The sequence below is a fragment of the Ambystoma mexicanum genome, chromosome 2q (assembly GCF_040938575.1).
Source record: "Ambystoma mexicanum isolate Mex_15411 chromosome 2q, UKY_AmexF1_1, whole genome shotgun sequence".
NCBI classification, from domain to species: domain Eukaryota; kingdom Metazoa; phylum Chordata; class Amphibia; order Caudata; family Ambystomatidae; genus Ambystoma; species Ambystoma mexicanum.
In genome coordinates this window covers 278,619,175-278,638,216 of record NC_090924.1, presented here as the reverse complement: position 1 = coordinate 278,638,216, position 19,042 = coordinate 278,619,175, and positions in this window count along the sequence as shown.

Genomic DNA, 19,042 nt, shown 5'->3' with positions numbered 1-19,042 from the left:
CATTAATTGAAGGGACTAGTGGAGTTTACTCTGATGAACAAGGACTGTGCTTATGACATCTTGGCAGTAGAGTCTATTTTATGCTCAAACGTGCAAGTCTGTTTGAATCGAATAAATGTCTTGAACTTGTTTTATATCATCCCTGCTCTAAGATCAGTTTACTCTAGTGACATCATCCTGGTGGATTTCCCTGATATTTGCAGAACTGATCTTTTTTTTCTTTATGTAAAATCAAAACAGGTCTTTGATCTTCTGCTTGGTGAGGCGAGGCCCTTCTTCCGTTGGGGTATGACTTGTTCAAATGGTCAAAATCTACCAGATGGTCAGTAGGTAAAGAGGCCTTGAATGGTAGTTTAGATGCCCTCTTTGTCTTAAGGAAGAATGAATCTCAGTTGACTCTACATGAGAACACTACAGGGAAGAAGAGTGTATGAGAAGTGGCATGTGGATGGATGCCAAGCTGTATTGCGGGGGACTGTACTTCAAGAGGAGTGAGATTTCAGGCATAGGATCCCCTCATAAAAGTGGCCTCTTGGAATACTCTAGGTTACACCAATCTCCTGAATTCCATGCAAGATATGGTTATTTTGCGAGACTTTGCTCTAATAATGGAGTTGTGGTTGATGGACCCCCAGTTACTGGATGGGTTTAAGATACACATACAACCAGCTACCAAAGGCCTTAGAGGGAGACCGTTTGGAGGCCTAATTACGTCTTGCAATGGGACAGTATCAATCTCCAAATAAAGTACCTGAGTCTACTTGCAGTGCAATTAGCTTATCTCAAATAGTCAATGATTTATTAACTGTGAGAGAAATACTGTTAGTAAATGTGTATTGGATTCATGGTTTAAATTCATCAACTGATCTAGTCAATTGCTTAGGCGAATTAATGCAGGATTGGATGGAAGCTGGGAGAGAAGTATTAATTGTGGGTGACTTAAATTGTTATTGTGGACCCAGACTGAAGGGTGCAGGCCAAAAACATGAGCTACACAAAGGCCAAGTGTGTTGGGACGTTGTAAGGTGGTTAAACCTCATGGAAATTTGGTACCTTCAATGCTTGAACATCCTCTATTCTGATGTTTTAGATTTGGGTTCCACATGGAAATCGAATCTAGCCGCTTCTACTCTGGACTACATTTTTCTGAGAACCTCTATGTTGGGTTTAACAGATGATGATTTGAATGTTTTTACATCAGAGCCTAATGTTTTAAGTTGGAGCCCGCTAGTCTGTCTCAATCCTAGCCTTCTTGAGGCTTGACAGGGAGAGACGAACTTCAAAAAGTATGATGCATTAATTCAGGGAAGAAAGAAAATGTGTGGAAGAGATCCACGTGTATTAAAAAAAAATAAACTTCCAGAGGAAATGTTGTCTCTCCAGGTGAAGAAATTAAGACAGAACTTAAAAAATTGTCTGAAGGACAACAAAGTGAGAGTATATCAGCATGAAGGGGAAACAATGTTAAGTATTCTTAGTGCAAAGGATTCGAGATCCTTTTGGAAGGTAGAGGGCTTCCTTTTAATGGAGAATTAATAATGAGAAACTGGATGTAGTAATCCAATACAATTATTTGGGATACACTATCTACAGCTGCCAATGGCGGATGGAGCATTGGCAGTATTTAATGGGGGAAAAGTATGTTATATTCTTTTTGCATTAAAAGGATCTGTACTACTTATAACACATTCTCCATTGCCCTGCCCCTGACCTATTATCGAATGAAGGTTTGGCCTGCCCTGCTCTATGACACTGACATCACCTCTAGGATGTAGGACATTTATTGTAATAGTTTGGACATCTGGAGGGTTGAATAGGGCGTGATGTTTTGGGCGTCCCTAAATGTGAAGATGAAGAAGCTGTTTTCATGTGCAGAATAAGGGAGTACCTTGCCTGGGATCAAGAAGGCTATTTCGAGAGATGGGTGCTAGGCACAAAGGCAGTTGAAGGAACGGACCACGTGCATAAGACATATTTCTGCTAAGATTGGGAGAGACAAGGACATTTGCAAGTGCCAAGTGTTGAACAATCATGAGGGCAAAAGCCTATATGAGGTGAAGTGAGCAAGTCTCTAACGGACAGAGAAGGTAATGGCACCTGTTTAATAAAGTCAAATAGTCCTAAAAAAAGGCTGAAATGGACAAAATCATGGTCTCCTAACATGTGACTCAGAAGTCGAAAACAAGGACTATTCATTAAAAACCTAGATGCAGATAGTGGTCTCCTCATACTCCCTCAAATATTCCAGAACAGTAAGCAGACTACGAGGCCAACTACAAACAGAAGGCCTTGGCTATGGACCAGGTTGATGACATACAATGGACTAATTGGGAAAACAAGGAGCGAATTGACGTATCTTGAGCACCTATGTTTCATTGCACTAACCTGCCGCTAAACAAGCCGAAAGTCCAAGGTTGAATGGGGTTGCCAACAAATCATAAAGCCTGCCATGCACTTTTTAATACAATGTTGCAGTTACCAACCCACCGCCATATTCTCTACTGTAATCAATATGTAGAAGTAGCTCAGGGCATTTCCTACAGACATAGGGCAGCCAATGAGATATTAACACGTATATGTTTCTATAAGGTGACATGTTTCCCTAATCCAATCCCTCCCGGTAGTAGGCTTTGCAAAATGCCATGTAGGATGATGTCATAGATGATGTATGAAAAAGTATATAAACTCTGCACAAACAAGAGGAGGTGTGATTATGCATGCATCTATTTTGATAGCTGTACAACTCCCTGCTTTCTGTCATTGAGATTAAAGCAGTATTTTACCATCTTTCTTGGGTCTGTCCAGTTATTTGGTCTAAGATATTTACTGGTACTTCCATCTAGCACATAGAGGACGCTTCAGAGTGCTAGAGCACACACTCAAAACATTTTATTTTGAGTATGCATCATAAAACTGTACTACATTAAAACATAATTCGTAAATGCACATTTCATTACAGATCACTTATAATTTCAAAACAATCACACAATGTATATCTGTATATCATTAAGAAACGTGTGGCCTTGAGTTAAAATATAGTTTCACTTTCATTTTCAGTGTCAATGTTTATTTGGGTAAAAGCCCATAAAACAAGTCAATACAACCAAACAATCCATAAAAACATCACAAACATGTCATCATCATAATCACATATACCTAACTCGGTTCATGCACAATCCAGTAGCCCTAGACACTGATTACTTTTTTGCCAGAATTTCTAGTGAAAGGAACTATTATGTACGATTGCAGTTTTACAGAGGCAAGATTGATACATTTAAGATGATGCAAGCCTAACTAAGAAGTTGGTTTATGTGGTTGGCATATTCGAATTATGCAATTTTTATGATCATTGCATTGTGGTGAATTGTGATGATTTAATTGTTTTATCTGTATTGATTGATTCATTGTTTTAATTGTGTAAGGTTCGAAAGTAGAAATATGTTGTTTTTAGACCATTTTATTGTAGTGAGTTGTGATGATTTAATTGTTTTATTTGCACTGATTGATTCATTGTTTTGATTGTGTAAGGTTGTCTTAGTGCAACCAGGAACAAAAATAAATAAATAATCACATATAAACTAAGAATCTTCAATTAAATATAGAAATATAATAACAGTAAAACAGCCTCATAATACAACAAAAACGAAAACAAGAGACCTTGATCTTAAAACATACAAGTTTAATTGACCACAGTTTATGTTCCCTGAAGTAGTTTCCTTTTCAGGGGACTGCAGCATATAAGAAAGTAGTGCTCTCCCTCAAACCTAGGAAAATGAATGTAATGCTAGGATGTTTGATGGTGAGTTAATGTCTGTCTGTGCTGTTTCGTTTATTTTTGTCTCATTTCTTCTATGTGTTTGTGTTAAGAAGTCTCAGAAATGTGTTAATTCCCTTCTACCTTAGAGACCCCCACCCCTTTTTGCTGGACTGTAGGACTTTTTATCTCTCATGTAATTTTAATGTGATTTATTCTCTGTGTTTCTTTTAACTTTGGAGTCTGACAAACTCCATAGTCATCATCTTTACATTGTGTCACAGAGCACCTTCAGTGCAGTGGCACATGAATGTCTCTTAGATTTCCCAAAGGTTTAAATACCTTCTCTTGGTGAAACTACTGTTTCCAAGAGCAGTGAAGTGAAATTGACTTTACTTACATTTTGTAACTTTCTTGACCCAGCATACACTATCTTACCATAGGGTGCTGGAGGGGTTATTTAGTATCCCCTTTGTCTAGTTTCTCATGTAACATTTTTATATTGCCCTTCCTACAATTTATGGCTGGTGACAGTGGTTTACTTTTTACTACCATTGTGTGTGTTTACCGCGGGCTGTGTTCGCAGCCACAGTAGAGAACCCATGGGTTCCCATTTCGTCAAAATGGCCCGGTCTTCTTTTTTCACCATTTTTTGCCGGGAAGTTCCTTCTTGAGATTTACTCTGCGTGGTAAACCAGGTTTGGTCCCTTTGTTTGTTTTGTCTTTGGCGGGATTCAAAAGTGAAACCCGCCTCTGGCTCCAGTATGTCTGACAGGGGCAGGAAGTGAGCGAGGTGCCCGAAAACTCCCTGTGCGTAATCCCCCTGGTTACAGGAATGCACCCAAAGGTGATTGGCTGGCTGGCTGTCCGGCAAGGACAGCCACCCTGCTGTGTGATTGAGAACTAGGCTGGAATAAATGGGAGAAACCTGCATAACAGGCTAGGCTTTTTGGCTTGGAAGGCAGAGTCGACCACTAGACGAAGGAATCCGAAGAAGAACCTGGAAGAGATTCCTGTTGCAACTCCTCGACCAAAGGTTTGCCTGGTGAAGCCCTGCTGCTGTGCTGAAGCACCGAATTCACCTTGACTAGAGAAGCCCTGCAAGGACGATTTCTAACTTTGAGTTGGTGGGATCAATGAACTCCAAAGTAAGCCCGTCTGGACATCCCCTCGAACCTGGTTGTATTTCCACTGCTGCTGCTGGAACCAAAGTGCCAGGAAGAGGAACACCAGATCATGCGCATTGCTTTTAAGTCAGATCTGAGTGCTAGGAAGATCCTCTGCACTTCCCTGATGCAGGACTTACCAAGCCTGAGCCACCTCAACAGAGTACTGGACCCCAGATGGAAGGAAAGTCTGAAGTGGTATCCGAGAACCGCTGTGTTGCTATTTGCTGTCAGACACGAGGAGCTGAAACACTGAAGAACCGCTGAATTGAAGTTTGCCCATTGCTGTCACTGACCTTACCATTGCAGAGCAGGAGTCCCCAGACATCCTCCCTCTTGTCCCCACGACTGAGGCTCAGCAACAACAGGATCTGCAGAGCTGTACAGGAACAGAAGCCAGCTGAAACCATTACTTCTAGCCAGAGGTACTGTAAAGTCTAAGAGAATTTACCTCTCGTTGTGTAGCCTTACTTGCTCTAAGTTGAGACCTGTCTTGGTTAGTTTACAGAGTTGCTAAAGCTTTGGCTCTCACAAGCCTCCCAGCTTGTGGCCCTTCAAGTGTTATATTTTTCTACAAACATTTCTACAAACATTTTGCAAGACTTTTTACCTACCTACAAAGAAGATCTTCAGCTCCCCTTGACATTGTGCAATTAACATTGGCTGTGCTGGCTCCCTGAGAGACTCCTCTTTACCTCTGACTTTGTGCTTTGGCCTCTGCCCCACGAAAGGGTTACTTTACTCTGCTTTGGAAGGTTTTCAAAAGTACTTACATGTTTATGAATTGTATGTTAACCTTTGTTTTATTCATCTATTCCATCTTTTACACCAAACTCAGTATTGCTCTTATTGTACCAATGATGATTCAATGTACACTGTGTCCTAGCTATTTAAGTCAGTTGAGGGTGTAGGAAGTGTCTGTGTGCCATCCCAATGGGTGTCATCTGATTTAGAGAAACATAGTGTATTTTGATGTGTATTATAAGTGTTATGTACATATTGCTCCCTTCTGAAGAAGGCTTATACAACTGACTGTGAAATAATTATTTTATCAAGAAACCTTGAGTATAAGTGTTTATTTGAAGAACTGTACTGTGAAAATCTGTGTCACAACATTACTGCTCACATTGACCCCTCTTGAGATAAGCCTGGCTGCTCATCCACACTACCAACCTGTGTAGTTCAGACTTATAGCAAAGGTTGGGCCCCTATTGCCAGGAGATCACGGTTATTGTAGTGCGCCCAAAGGGTAGTGCATACAATCTTGCCTAATAGTTTACAATAGATTTGTTTATGGAATAAAGGAATCTACTACTACTACCATACAGTACTACTATAACAACACTAAACAACGTATGCACATATATAAACAGCTGTATGAACACGCAGATGCACCCTAACTTTATGCAGTCATAAACACACTTCAACCCATAATCACAGTAGCACACACAAATACACACACAGGGCATAGTTCAGAGCTAAAATGTCACTCTTCCCAGCTCTCCATCATCTGTTCCCAGGCACACTACCTTTGCAGTCTTCTTCGGCTGGGTGCATGCAGGCGTGCAGAACATGCAACTCGAGAGTACAATGAAAGCCATGGCTCTTCTGTCATGTTCAGGTCTGCGTTGTCAAAGTCCGCCCCCCAGAAACCGCATTACCAGCACAGCCCTAGTCATAGCTGCTTGTTGTTTCTGGCAGAGGTTGACCTTGGCAAATTAAGATGTTTAACCATCTATATGAGAGCCAGGGCAACAGAAGGTTCTGAGGGGTAAAGAATGTGCTTGGTATAATGGGCAACGGGAGGAGATGAGGGGCATGGAAGGGCAACTGATCCACACAGGAAGGGGGCAGGGGATGATGTGGGATAATGAAAGAGGATTGAGTTAAGGGATGGCCACAGGTGCATGAAGGTGAATTGATAGGAAAGGGAATGAGGTGAAGGGGAACTGATGATGAGGTGCAAGAGGGTGATGGGCAAGGAAAATAGGGTGAACGGGAAAAAGGTACAAATCTGGGAAGATAGCTCCTGCAGGTTTAATCATTCTTGCTCAGAGTGGTGCCTAGCCCGAATGCCACTGCCTCTTTTTCTAACTAATTGACACATACCTGTATTTGGAGACCACCTTCTGTTAAGAATTCTTGTATCTTGTCAGATGTCTTCATAATATAGCCTTATAAACTGTGGGAGGGGTCGTTATCATGGGATAGTGACCCAACACCAAGTCATGACCCAAAGCGAAGTCTACAGTGTTGCTTCTAAATAATTGTAGTGTTGCCCATTTGTATATTACACACTAGTGAAGCGACAGGATGCCAGGCATGACACTTGTGCTGTGTGAAGGCATGTTGGCATGTATGGGTCTTCTGTTCTTGGATTGGGAAGTCAGGGTACCAGCTACCGGTTTTGTGTTGGGGAGTGTCAGCCGACCAGGCATGAGTTTTGTGCCTACCTGGCTCAGTGTTTGCTCTTAGGGGAGGCCAAAGCCACTGACTTGGCTCTGCTCTGGCTTCCCCACCTCTTTACATTGGTTTAAAACTAAAGATAGACTAGGGCGGGAGCAGAAGTAGCCTACTGCCAAACTTCAAAATGGGGAACCTGAAAACATGGGCTCAAATAGTAGCTATCCAATTTCAATGAATGTCATTTTCGTCAAGTATTTCGACTACAACATATGGTATGTGGGATAGGTTCCATGGGGCCTGGATCTCAAAGAGTCAACAAAAATAACTGAAAGATATGTTTCATCCCATCCTCAAATTACAAAAGGAAAGCAATGTCACTCATTTCTAACCAAACAAAAAGTGTATATTACATGGCCACGGTTGTGGCCATGTAGTTATGGTTAAGTTGCTGTTTCCATAGGAAGAGCACTTTTTGGGCAGCTTATAACTTCGGTCCCCCTGGACGAATCCTCACCAAATTTTGCAAAAAAAGTACATGGCCCACTCTGAATGCAAAGTTTGGTGAGGATTCGTCCAGGGGGGGGAAAAGTTATAGGGGGGGTCCCAAAACTTTTTGTTTCCCCATAGACTGAATGGGAAAAAAAAATTGCTCGCGCCTACAGCCCAAACTGCTGGACGGATTTTCACAAAATTTGGACCAGGAGCAGCAGCTTGGTCCCGAAAGCGTGTTTTTGCAAATTTGGTGAAAATCCGTCCAGTAGTTTTTTTATAAAATGACCAAAAAGTAGGTAAAAAAAATTGTGATATCTGTGTTCGCTTCGCAGACACACTTCCCTGTTCGCTCCGCAGACAGGACAGGGATTGGGCAAGCAGGTTGCGTGATGTCCGCGGACATCTGACGTGCTCTCTCATTGGATGCGGTGAAAGCGTGCAGTGCGTCGTGGCTTCAGAGACGCCCGCCATCTTTCTTTCTCGCATGAGAGGCTTTAGGCTTTGTCAGGTCAGCAGGAGCGGGATCTGCCGCCTGTACAGTAAGTCCCCCACCCCCACTCATGCCCGTGTCTGTCTCCTGTTCCCCCCACCCCCCGCTCATGCCCCGTGTCTCCCTACTTCCCCCCACCCCCCGCTCATGCTCCATGTCTCCCCTGTTCCTCCAGCCGCCGCTCACGCCATCGGCACAGGGTGGCCAGCGGAGGGCCGAGGAGCGGGATCTGCCTCCTGCACATGAACACATGTCCGTGTTTTTGTCTGTCTCCCCTTCCCCCCCACCCCCACTCATGCCCCGTGTGTCTCTCCCCTTCCCCCCGCCCCCGTGTGTCTCTCCCCTTCCCCCCACCCCCGCTCATGCCCTGTGTGTCTCTCCCCTTCCCCCCACCCCCCGCTCATGCCCCGTGTGTCTCTCCCCTCCCCCCCACCCCCGCTCATGCCCTGTGTGTCTCTCCCCGTCCCCCGCACCCCCCGCTCATGCCCTGTGTGTCTCTCCCCTCCTCCCCACCTCTCCACCTCCCACTCATGCCCCGTGTGTCTCTCCCCTTCCCCCCACCCCCCGCTCATGCCCTGTGTGTCTCTCCCCTCCCCCCCCATGGCCCGTGTGTCTCTCCCCTTCCCCCACCTCCCGCTCATGCCCCGTGTGTCTTTCCCCTTCCCCCTCCCCCCACCCCCCGCTCATGCCCTGAGTGTCTCTCCCCTCCCCCCCCCGGGTAGAACAGGGTAGACACGGGGCATGAGAGGGGGTGGGGGCCCCAGGGTGGGGGCCCCACCCCCCGCTCATGCCCCGTTTCTCCCTTCTCCCCCTCCCACCCCCCGTTCATGCCCCATGTCTCCCTTCTTCCCCCCAACCCCCGCTCATGCCCTGTGTCTCCCTTCTTTCCCATCCAACCCCCCACTCATGCCCCATGTCTCCCTTCTTCCTCCCCACCCCCCGCTCATGCTCCGTGTCTCCCCTGTTCCTTCAGCCCCCGCTCATGCCCTGTGTCTCCCTTCTTCCCCCCACCCCCGCTCATGCCCCGTGTCTCCCTTCTTCCCCCCACCCCCCCGCTCATGCTCCGTGTCTCCCCTGTGCCTCCAGCCCCCGCTCATGCCCTGTGTCTCCCTTCTCCCCCCCACCCCTTGTTCATGCCCCGTGTCTCCCTTCTTCCCCCCCACCCCCCCGCTCATGCTCCATGTCTCCCCTGTTCCTCCAGCCCCCGCTCATGCCCTGTGTCTCCCTTCTTCCCCCCACCCCCGCTCATGCCCCGTGTCTCCCCTCTTCCCCCCACCCCCCGCTCATGCCTTGTGTCTCCCTTCTTTCCTCCCCACCCCCCGCTCATGCCCCGTGTCTCCCTTCTTCCCCCCACCCCTTGCTCATGCCCCGTGTCTCCCTTCTTCCCGCCCACCCCCCCACTCATGCTCCATGTCTCCCCTGTTCCTCCAGCCCCCGCTCACACCATCGGCACATGGTGGCCAGCGGAGGGATGAGGAATAGGATCTGCCGCCTGCACATGAACTCAGGTCCGTGTTTTTGTCTGTCTCCCCTTCCCCCCACCTCCCGCTCATGCCCCGTGTGTCTCTCCCCTTCCGCCCCATCGCCCGCTCATGCCCCGTGTCTCTCTCCGCCTCCCCCCTCCCCCCGCTCATGCCCCGTGTGTCTCTCCCCACCCCCCACCCCTGCTCATGCCCCGTGTGTCTCTCCCCTCCCACCACCCCCCGCTCATGCCCCGTGTGTCTCTCCCCTCCCCCCACCCCCCGCTCATGCCCCGTGTGTCTCTCCCCTCCTCCCCACCCCCCGCTCATGCCCCGTGTGTCTCTCCCCTCCCCCCACTCACCGTTCATGCCCTGTGTGTCTCTCCCCTCCCCCCAACCCCCGCTCATGCCCCGTGTGTCTCTCCCCTTCCCCCACCCCCGCTCATGTCCTGTGTCTCCTCTGTTCCCCCTCACCCCCACTCATGCCCCGTGTCTCTCTCCCCCTCCCCCCGCTCATGCCCCGTGTGTCTCTCCCCTCCCCCCACCCCTGCTCATGCCCCGTGGGTCTCTCCCCTCCCCCACCCCCCGCTCATGCCCCGTGTGTCTCTCCCCTCCCCCCCACCCCCCGCTCATGCCCCGTGTGTCTCTCCCCTTCCCCCCACCCCCGCTCATGTCCTGTGTCTCCTCTGTTCCCCCCCACCCCCACTCATGCCCTGTGTCTCTCTCCTTTCCCCCCACCCCATGCTCATTTCCCGTGTATCCCTCCTTTCCCACCCCCACCCCCCGCTCATGCCCCGTGTGTGCCCTGTTCCCCCCCACCCCTCCCCATGTCCCTTGTGTGCCCTGTTTTCCCCCACCCCCCTCTCATGCCCTGTGTCTCCCCTGTTCCCCCCACCCCCGCTGATGCTCCGTGTGTTCCTCTCGTTCCCCCCACCACCCGCTCACGCCCTGTGTGTGCCCTGTTCCCCCCACCCCCCGCTCATGCCCCGTGTGTGCCCTGTTCTCCCCCCACCCCCCGCTCATGCCCCGTGTCTCCCTTGTGTTCCTCCCACCCCCGCTCATGCCCCATGTCTCCCTTCTTCCCCCACCCCCCATTCATGCCCCGTGTCTCCCTTCTTCCCCCCACCCCCGCTTATGCCCCGTGTCTCCCTTCTTTCTCCCCCACCCCCTGCTCATGACCCGTGTCTCCCTTCTCCCCCCACCCCTTGCTCATGCCCCGTGTCTCCCTTCTTCCCCCCACCCCTGCTCATGCCCCCTGTCTCCCATCTTTCCCCCCCACCCCCCGCTCATGCCCCGTGTCTCCCTCCTGTACCCCCGGTCTTGCCCCGTGTCTCCCTCCTGTCTCCCTTCTTCCTCCCCCACCCCCCGCTCATGCCCTGTGTCTGCCCTGTTCCCCCACCCCCCGCTCATGCCCCATGTCGCCCTCCTGTACCCCCCGCTCATGCCCCGTGTCTCCCTCCTGTACCCCCCACCCCCTGCTCATGCCCCGTGTCTTTCTTTGCCCCCCACTCCCCGCTCATGCCCTGTGTCTCCCTTCTTTCCCCCCCACCCATGCCCCGTGTCAGCACTGTTGGAACAGGGCAGACATGGGGCATGAGCGGGGGTGGGGGCCCCACCTTGCCCTACCCCCGCTCATGCCCCGTGTCTCTCCTGTTCACCCACACCCCCGCTCATGCTCCATGTCTGTCTCCCTCCTTTTCCCCCAGCTCATGGCCCGTGTCTCCCCTGTTCACCCCAATCCCCCGCTCATGCCCCGTGTCTCCCTTCTTCCTCCCACCCCCCACTCATGCCCCGTGTCTCCCTTCTTTCCCGCTCATGCCCCGTGTCTCCCTTCTTTCCACCCCCCACCCCCTGCTCATGCCCCGTGTCTCCCTTCTTTGCCCCCTCCCCCAGCTCATTCCCCGTGTCTCCCTTCTTTCCACCCCCTGCTCATGCCCCGTGTCTCCCTTCTTTCCCCCTCACCCCCGCTCATGCCCCGTGTCTCCCTTCTTTCCACCCCCCACCCCCCGCTCTTGCCCCTTGTCTCCCTTCTTTCCACCCCCACCCCCTGCTCATGCCCCGTGTCTCCCTTCTTTCCCCCCACCCCCGCTCATGCCCCGTGTCTGCCTTCTTTCCCCCCCACCCCCCGCTCATGCCCCGTGTCTCCCTCGTGTTACCCCCCACTCATGCCACTTGTCTCTCTCCTGGTCTTCTCGACCCCCTGCCCATGCCCTGTTGGGTTCTGTTTATACACCCCGCCTTCCCTTTCGATGGTGTCCATCTTGGTAAAAGATTTTCCTTACTAAACCGGGACGCCTGCCTGCGGCGTCCCGGTTTGGGAAGAAAAATCTTTTTTTTACCACCCGGGTTCCCACTTTGAGAACCTAGGATGCTAGTGGTCTTCCTCCATTGCAAAGGACGTTATGGTTACGTTGCACTAATAAAAACCTATGAAATTCAGAAAAAAAACTTTGTTAAAGGGACATTATGGTTAAGTTGCGCTACTAAAAACCTATGAAATTCATTAAAAAAACTTTGTTAAAGGGACATTATGGTTAAGTTGCGCTACTAAAAACCTATGAAATTCAGTAAAAAAACTTTGTTAAAGGGGCGTTATGGTTAAGTATCGCTTCTAAAAACCTATGAAATTCAGTAAAAAAACTTTGTTAAAGGGACGTTATGGTTTAGTTGTGCTACTAAAAACCTATGAAATTCAGTAAAAAAACATTGTTAAAGGGACGCCATGGTTAAGTTGCGCTACTAAAAACCTATGAAATTCAGTAAAAAACATTGTTAAAGGGACATTATGGTTAAGTAGCGCTACTAAAAACCTATGAAATTCAGGGAAAAAACATTGTTAAAGGGACGTTATGGTTCCAAGTAAAACCGAAAAACCATTGAAATTCGCCAGTTATGGTAAGCTAAGCAACCATAACTCATGCCACCACCGCGCACTGCTAAGACTAACACCCACGACATCAAAGATGACATCACAAATGTCATTGATGACATCACTGATGATATCACATGTCTGGTTCACTCTTTTTTCTATTACTGACATATGTAGGCCACATGGATTTCTTCAGTAACAGTCAGAAACTAAAAATTGTATTTTATTTGTAGACGTATCCTACAACTAGGTTCTTATAATAATTCCCTTAGAGTCCAGTCACATCATATGAAACATATACATAGGGGAAGACACACGCTTTTAAAGAAAGCAATACTTTTTGTGCATAAAGATAATCAATAGACTTATCAGCACTTTCTGATAGTTCTGTTGTTTTTTTATGGCTGTGCTTTCCCTGTATGTGGTCATATTTTGTATACATTGTACTCACACTACTTCCCTTAGGGTCCAATCACATCAAGTGATAAATATACATAGGGTAAATTGCAGCTTTGAAACAGAGCAATCATTTATTTGCATGAAAATAATCAGTTAGGTTAAGAATTGTTTGTGCTACTACTTGTGCTTTTTTGCTAACTTCACTTTCCCTGTATATACCTATATTGGTATGTGTTCTTGTCTCTGTGTTTTGTCTATAGTAATGCAATTATGTACTACATGGGTTTTATTAGCTACTTATTACATATTTCACAGTACACAAAAATCTATTAAGAAAACAATTATCATTTCATTATTCAACATATTAACATTACGAATATTATACCTTCATCTTGTACGCTGCACACAATGCTATGTTTCTGCATTAGTAGCTTAGCATACTAGATAGAACCCCATAATAGAATGCTATTTATATCAATGCATCGTTCAATGCACTAATTGGGGTATGATATTTATTGCAATGATCCTTGAAACTTTTTTCGCAACATTATAATAAGAATCCCTTGTACACATATTTCATGAAAAGTACATACACATGTGATGTCCTCAATGATGTCATCAATGACATTTGTGATGTCATCTTTGATGTCGTGGGTGTTAGTCGTAGCAGTGCACGGTGGTGGCGCGAGTTATGGTTGCTTAGCTTACCATAACTGGCGAATTTCCAGGGTTTTTCGGTTTTACTTGGAACCATAACGTCCCTTTGACAAAGTTTTTTCACTGAATTTCATAGGTTTTTAATAGCGCAACTTAACCATAACGTCCCTTTAACAAAGTCATTTTACTGAATTTCATAGGTTTTTAGTAGCGCAACTTAACCATAACGTCCCTTTAACAAAGTTTTTTTACTGAATATGTATATATTTGAGAATGCATCTATGGGGTGAGAGGGTGATAATGACTTTATGTGCGCTCACAATGTATTTTTCGTGTAAAACGTTTGTGTAGAGGATATGCTGAATTTGGGAACAGAGGTCCTGGGCTACATTTAAATCTAGCCCACATGACCAACAGGTGTGTCCTCCTGGGCAAATCACCATTTATGTACTGCATGGTGGGTTGAGAGAGCTGCACTATAGGCCTCTAACTTGTACTTGTCCCCCAGGCTGCAATGTTTCAATCCCGCATAACAATGATGCATTTTTTGTATTTTTATGTATTTTACAACCATGATGGCAAGTGCAAATCCTTTTTTAAAAAATGTTTTATTCGTTCCTTAACGGAAATAATTTCTTTATGAAGTAGAGTGACTTCAAAAAGAAACGATTTCTTTTTGAAGTAATAGAGCTCCCCTCAACTCCATGATGTCTGCGTGTGTGATTGTTTAGTGAAAGGCTGCACACTTAAATGTAGAGGTGGTTGCCTGTATGAGTGTATTCTGAAAGAGTGCACAATCAAATGTATGTGTGTGTATGGTGAATGGTGTGTGTGCTTGTGTTCAGGAGCGTAACGAAACCTACATTTTGGCTGGTCGGAGGGTGCTCAACCATCAAATGTTGGGAGAGGTGGTAACTTCAAGGGCAGTGGGGGAGGGGCAAACTTATTTGTGTGGAGCATCTAACTTCTTTATGCATTCTAACGAGACAATTCTAGTGCAGCTTCAATGTTACAAGCAGTTAACTCTCTCTCATTTATGGACTGCTCTGAGAATAAGCAGTCTCCTGTCCCCTCTCTACCCTTCCAATCACTTCCCTGGTATGCAAGTACTAAACCCACATCTAGATTTCAAATGCCTAAAGAATTATGCATTTGAATGCAGGTACTAACAGTGAAATGCTTTACGTTTGTAGTTGCTGGGTCTTTGTTAACAGTGAAACCCAGTTGCCGTTTAACATCTGTGTCCTGTTCTGTCCTGCAACGGCACTGTAGATCAGCCAGGTTGAGTCAACATAGCCCACAATTTCAGAAGGGGGGTATGGAGGGGAGGGCTAAAGCCCAGTCAGCTGAATAGTGTTGCACCACTACTTGTGTTTAATCCCTTTGTTACTTATTGGTAATCTTCATTACTCATAGCCCTATTCTTACTCATCCCAGTACTTGTGTATGAGGCACTTTGACTCGTACACAAGTACTGGGAGGAGGTAGAGGAACATGGAGGTAATGCATGGCTTAGTTACCTGTAATCTTCATTACTCCTAGTCCCACTCTTCCTCGTCCCATACTTACCTATGATGCAAGGAGCCTCATACATGAGCACTGGGACAAGAAAAAGGGTATGTGAAGGTAATTCTGGGCAGAGAAGATGATTTTGGGGGTTGGGGCATGGGGTGGGAGGGATAGGGGATGTGTGGTGGCCGGGGTGGGACGGGTATTGTGTGATGAATCATAATGGTCATCCATGTCCATGCCAAGCAGGCATGATATGTGGTATTAGTGGCTAGAGAGGCATTTTGGTGCAGCCACTCTAGTCATTTCTTTGTTGGCTTGACGTTTTTTTAACTGGGCATCTCTAATAAAGCAGTCCTGCTAAGTGTATTTACTTGGCTAGACTGGCATTTGGGTGCTGCCAGTCTACCCATTTCTTACTGCAGCATTGTATATTTTTATGGGCATCTGTGATAAAATAACCATGATAAGTGTTATGGCTTGGACTGGCATTTTGGTGCAACCAGTCTATGTATGTCTAAATGTGGCCTGGCATGATTTACTGTAATATGTTAGTGCAACCAGTTGGACATGTTTTAATTGTGGCATGGCATTTTTAATAGCAAAGCATCATATTAATTAAAGTAGTAATGTTCCTGTGCAGTGTTGGTGACTTGCACTCATTGGATTTTTGGATTGGTGTTACCCTACGAAACAATTGCAAACGCTCTGGCCTTTTAGCAATTTTTTTTCGGAAGGTGTGCTGTATAATGCATTAAAACACATACTTATATTTTTCTCCTTGTGCATTGGGCGGCGTAGCCCTGCAGCATCACGTTCGTGCTTATTGCGCAAGCGTGGGAACCTAGGCCGGCCCAGAGTGTGGCACGACCCGTGATTTGTTGCCAAGTTGGGGGGGGGGCCTTAGCATGGCTTGCAGTGGGAACCCCAAATTCCATGTTACGCCACTGCTTACCATTAAACTTTGCACTCAAGTGCCTGCCAGTTGTTTTTTGAAAGCAGCAGTCTTCTAAGAGTTAATGACTTAATTGGAGTTCTAAACCCGCTACTAGTGTAATAAAAATGTCTTAACAGGTCTCCCTTGAGCCACTCGACTTATAAGCACTCTGCATGTCCTTCACTGAAGTGCTATTCAAAACAAGCATTTGTAAAGCCAACAGTTTTGGCTTGTGTTTAAGTATTAGGCATTTGCTAGGCATTACTATTAGACGCTGAGGTAATCACACCATTTTGATGTCCCGGCTGCCTTGTATGGTCCAGAACTTTGGGGGTATAATAATATACAGGAGATTTCCAGAAGAAACAATTAATGCCTCTACAACCTTTGTTTTCTTGGACGTGGCGGTATGTTGGTTGCTGTCCAAATTCGAGCTAGACCAGCCCTCTTTTTGGCCAGACTGTGGAAAAGGTGCGGCAACTAAAGTTACCGGAAGGCAGTACAATATCTCCTAGACACGGTAGGTGGTAGGGGTCTTTCCTGGACGTCCCACGTCAGGAATACATTTCCAGACCTTGACCTGACAGACCTGTAGAACCATCCCAGTGTCGTTAGGCCCGCTTTGATAGAGAGTATTAGGGCTAAGATCAGGCAGAGGGGCAGTGATACTTTGTTGGTCGATGCCTCTCGCTTGAAACCTGGCCCCAGTTATCTCAATCGGAGGCATCAACATGGGTTTAAGCAATACCTAGATGATATTTATCCAGTTTATGAAACATCCTTGTATTTACGCTTTCGCTTGGATCTCCCTTTGGCTTGTTTTACTCAAAGTTGGTTACCTGCAAATATAAGTATGTGCCCTCTGTGCAATGAGGGTAATGAAACAGTTTTGCATTTTTTGTTGTTTTGTACTAGAACAATTAAGTTGAGAAAAATGTATTTGTTGCCAATGTTGAGGGAGTCCGGAGTCCGTGACTCTGATAGTGCTGTAATATTTCTGAGCCATAGCGCAGATCTGCATATTGTGCCTGCTGCAGCACATTATATTCACAGAGCCTGGCTACTTAGGGTGCAAAACTCGAGCACAGAGGAGGCTGCGAGCCTTTGACTCTCCTCTTCTGTTCCCCTATTGGATCTGATATAATAGATTTAGTCAATCTTTCAACACATAGGGCCTCATTACGAGCTTGCCGGTCCGGATACAACAGTACCAGTAAGCTTGCCGGTACCGTTGTATCCATGCCGGCAAACTCCGAGTTGTGCTCGCAGGTGCCTTTCATTCCATCAGGTCTGACCTGGCGGGATGAAAGGCACCCGCGAGCACAGCATGTCGGATGCACAGGCAGCGTTATGCACAGGCATCTGGCTTCCCCATTCCCAGTTGAGCCCTATGGGGCTCAACTGGGAATGGGGAAGAATTTTTTCTGGCGCCCAGGAATGGGCAAATACCGGGTCCGGCAAGGCCGCAATGACCCGGAAATTGCCCATTTCTGGGCGCCGGAAAAAAAAATGAATACCAGCGGCAGCATGCCCGTATTACAGACAAAGCTACCGCCAGCCTCGTAATGAGGCCCATAGTCTATTCTTCGGCACGTGCTCATCAATTGTGGGTTAGCACTTAGCTTGATTTGCTACCTAGCCCAAACCAAGTCCAAACTTTGTTTTATCCTTGTAAAGCACTTGCACTTCAAAGGGAATATTTGTTTCTGATTTTATATGCGTTTCCTAATTTGCTGTTTTAATCATGAACTTATTGGTTTTAATCATGTGTACTTTTATAGTTGATTAACCGAAATAAAGTTTATGATTATGAGTTTGCTCTTGCTACCATTAATTACCAGTTAATACTAGTTTGGCTGTGGCTGGCAGGTGCCTTTTCCATGCCTACCAAACAGCCCAAACTGTTGGCATTACATATGCTTGTTTTGAATTGAGTCCGTTTGTAATTAGCCATTCTTTAAAAAAAAAAAGCCATTATAACATCGCCATAGACTCCTACTGTTTGCTGGGATTACAGTTGAGTTCTTCGAAATCGCAGGCCATTTAAATAATGAATCCAAATGCAACCTGGTGAACATTTAAAAGTAAAATAAGTTTGAAATTAATTCAGCTGGGAAGCGCGCGCCAGGCTTCCGTAACTTTGTCACGACCATTCCATCACTGCAAGCGGTGGGAATGGTTTAACAAACGCAAATGTTTGCCAGTATTCGGCAGCCGGGAACACTGCTCAATGAATTGGTGCCATAAATCTTGCATTAAAAAAAATAATGTGCCTCGTTTGAATGTTTCTTAGGCTCACTGCTGTGTCAGGAATTTGATCATTATTACACCCAGCCAGATGCTTTCACCTGACGCAGCGATGTAATACGATTTTGCCAGCATATATTTTTTTATTTAATTATAACCTAGGATTATAACCTAGGATTTAAGGTGGGGCATGTTTAAAAGGGCATGCTTGTATGAATTTCACATAGATGATAACATATATTAAAATTAAATGTTTGGAATGGCTTTCTTTCATTCCCATATCACACATTTACCAAAAAGTGAAAATAAAATGTACAATGATTCATTTCCATGCACAACTAAGTATTTGATTTGCCCAATTGTAATTATACAGTGTATATGTCCCGTGGCCAGGTGTGCCCAAGTAGGTGAGGTCAGATTCTATATTGACCGCATATTTTAATTTCCTATGGACTTCTTGCTTGAGCACATTGTGTTGGCATGCCAAGTGCATCCTGTATATAGAGAAATATAATCATATATAATAATGTATATTTCTGTAAGGATGTCTGTTCATGGGGGCAATTGGCATGGGCACAGCCTCGAGTTTCCTCTCAGATTATCTTCTGCAAAAATATGTACCAAATTGGGTCTTCTGTCCACAAAGGGGTAGCAGC